We start from the raw sequence: 3,591 nt of genomic DNA on the forward strand, positions 1-3,591 counted from the left end.
CGGCGCCAAAATTTGATACCCGTCGTTGTGAGTACCAAAAATAAGATTTATAATTTCCAACTACAACTATAGCAAGTGGCAGTCGGGTCGAACCACAGAGAGGCAGATGTAAATTCTAGTTGATTTAAATTCAGTCTAAAGTAACAATTGTGGGGGTTGATTTGATTTGGTCTAAGGCTAAGAATAAGTAAAGACAATAAACTAAAGTGACGGATTAAACAGATAAAGAAGGGGTACTAGGATGATCGGTTCATTAAAGCTTCGGCGGTAGCATACTAAACAGGTCTAAATCGAACACAAGTGAGGCGGGAAACAAGAGGTCCTCTCGGTCCACTCCTAACAAATAGCATCTTTCGATCTCGCTATAGGTCCCTAATATCACTAATACTGACTCTCGTCTTGAAAAGAGACTAACGGTCTAAACTATACCTATCTTTCGACCTCAGCACAGTTTAGTCATTTTAATTGGTGGTCAAATAACTTTCCCTATCTTTCGATCTAATGGGTCAGTCATAAATTATGTATCTAACTGGTCGCATGCATTCGATTCGTTAAATACAACATTAAAATCAATTAAAACGAAGGGTAATCTCACGAGGTCAGTCGATCGACCAAGAATGTCAGTCGATCGACTGACACGCGAATCAGGCCGTGTTCAATACTTTGCCGCCTACGCTAAAATTCGCCTACATCCTAGCACAAACTAATTAGCTACTCATGCTAGAAGTGATAACAACAATAATACTAGGGCATAAAAGCGTTGAATTCATAATTAAAGCGGTAGAATAAACAATTAACATGCAACAATAAAGATGGTTTCGGGAATCTATCTAGCAATTCTAATCTAATAACGAAATAAAGAAGGACTAAAATTAGGGCAGTAGAATACCGAGATTGCAGAGGAAAGATTAATTATTAAGAACCGAAAATCCAATGCTCAACAATAACCCAAACCCTAACTATGATATTCTAAAAACTCAATGTAAATTTCTGATAATAAAACTTGATGTAAAACTGAATGAAAACTAGATGATCAACTGAATGTTTCTAGGTTACGTTAAATAGAAAGTTTACGTAACAATTATTCCAAAACCGAAACTTAATGTGCTTGCGTTTCCTCAGTCTTTTAATTCTCGTCTGGAATAACAATTGGGTCGATCGACTGATAGGACTGGTCGATCGACTGGGATAGCAATGAACAGTAGCTTCTGTAACCCGATAGTTGGTCGATCGACTGAAGGAGGTGGTCGATCGATCGCTGAGTCTACTTTGACTCTTATAATTTCGTGGATTTGTCTTTTGGGCCTTGAAATGCGCACCAAGCTCGTTCCTTAAGCAAATACTTCTCGTCACATGCAATGCAGGATACTCGGGGACGGATTTAGCTTGATTTCCGCTGGATTCTTCACATTTCTGCAATAATGTACAAAAATACGGAAGTAGACGGAAACAGGGAGAAATGTAGCATAAACTACATGAATGAGCTCTGAAATGCGTGTAAAATGGGATGTAAAACATCATATAAAAGACACGCATCATCTGTCTCGGTCTTCCTCTGCCTCTAGGGACCTTTTCTGTTCTCCAAGTCTCCAGCCTCCTAACTGGTGCGTCCATAGGTCTCCTTCTCACATGGCCAAACCATTTTAGTTGGTTTTCCATCATCTTGTCCTCTATTGGCGCCACTTTTACCTTTTCCCTAATCACCTCATTCCTTAATCAATCTTTCCTTGTATGTCCGCACATCCACCTCAACATGCGCATCTCCGCCACACTCATCTTTTGAATGTGACAATGCTTCACGGCCCAACACTCAGAGCCGTAAAGTAGGGCATGCCTAATTGTCGTGCGATAAAATTTTCCCTTTAATATTTGGGGCATATCTTTATCGCATAGAAACCCTGAAGCACTCTTCCATTTCAACCATCCCGCTTTAATTCTGTGAGCCACATCTCCGTCTAACTCCCCATCTTTTCGAATAATAGATCCTAGATAACTGAAGAAATCCGAACCCTCAACAACATTCCCATCGAAAATAATACTCCCCGCCTCTGTAGATCTCAACCCCGCCACCTTAGTGAACTGACACCTCAAATCAAGTCAAGTTAACACCGTCCCCGGCAACGGCGCCATTTTTGGTCGGACTCGCTTGGAGCTTAATTTTCGGTTACTTGTCGTTAGGAGCACCTAGACCAAAACAATATTTATAAATTCACAAACAACTCTACTATTAGTAAAGAGGCAAGTAAAGGTCGGATCCCAAGGGACGGGTATTGATGTAGGATTTTCAATTGCAAGTAGCGGTGTCTAAGGGTGTCACAATTTGGGTTGAGATAAGAAGATCACTAAACTAAATAGCAATAAAAGTAAACAAGCAAGATGATTAAAATGAGATGTAAACAATTGATTAAAGGCACTAGGGTGTCATGGGATCATAGGGGATTCATGGGAATTGATCATACAAACATATTCTCAAATTATAAGCAAGCAATTATTGTTGTGATGGATTGAGTTGGTTTATATCTTACAATCCTAGGAGGGTTTGGGTCCCGGAGCCGAATCGATTAGATTGTACAACACCTACAAGTCGACTTAATCCTCCCTACTCAACTATATGAATGGTCTAATGAGGCTCGAGTTGGTTTATGTCTTACAAGTCTCATTGAAAAGGTAAGTGATGGGTAAAAAATGCAAGGATTCATAGGCTCGCATTTCATCAAACATAACATGTGCATAAGTTGAGATCACAACAAGCAAGCACATAAATTATGAAAACATATTAAATTAAGCATGAATCATCCCCCATGTTGGTTTCCCCTAATTACCCATTAACCCTAGTTAAGGAAACTACTCACTCATTATCAAGTTTAGCATGTTAACAAGGTTGTCAATCATATTAACAAAGCAAAACATGATGAATAAATGAAGATGATTAACAATAATTAAAAAGGGATTAAGAGAATTATACCTAATAATGATTCCAAAATAAAGCAAAGAATAATAGAAGTACTTGATTAATGATTGGAAGGTTGTCAATCTCCCAATAATAACCCAAATAATCTTCAATTACCCAAAATAAAAGATGAACAAAAGAGAAAGGAAATGAGATTTGTATTATTTTTTGATTAGAAGTTGATTACAAGATTAAGAAGAGATTAGAATGATATAAACTACACTAAAGATTGATAAGAAGAACATGATTCATCTAATTAGACTAATGGGGTATTTATAGTGGGGATTAGGTACACAAATTAGGGTTTACTAAGGGCTTAAATGACGATTAAGTCCTTGAGGAATCGCTCCTCTCAGAAAAAGATGCGGGTCTCCTTTTTGCCGGTCTTCCAAAAATATGCGCATCTTTCATGGAGCAAGAAGAGGACGTATGGGCCTGTAAGACAATCCGAGCGTCCAAGGGTCGGGACGAGCGGATTCTGGGGTGGCTGGACGGGCGGATTGGTGCTTCGACGAACGGATTGGTGCGTGGTTGGACGGGCGTCCCTATGGCAAAGACGCTCGGATCTTTGCAGTCTTGGACGGGCGTCTTTATGGTTGGACGAGCGGATCTCGTCGCAGCCTTTCTTTTCTTCTTTTCAT

This window comes from Silene latifolia, chromosome 7 (genome assembly GCF_048544455.1).
Source record: "Silene latifolia isolate original U9 population chromosome 7, ASM4854445v1, whole genome shotgun sequence".
Lineage (NCBI taxonomy): Eukaryota > Viridiplantae > Streptophyta > Magnoliopsida > Caryophyllales > Caryophyllaceae > Silene > Silene latifolia.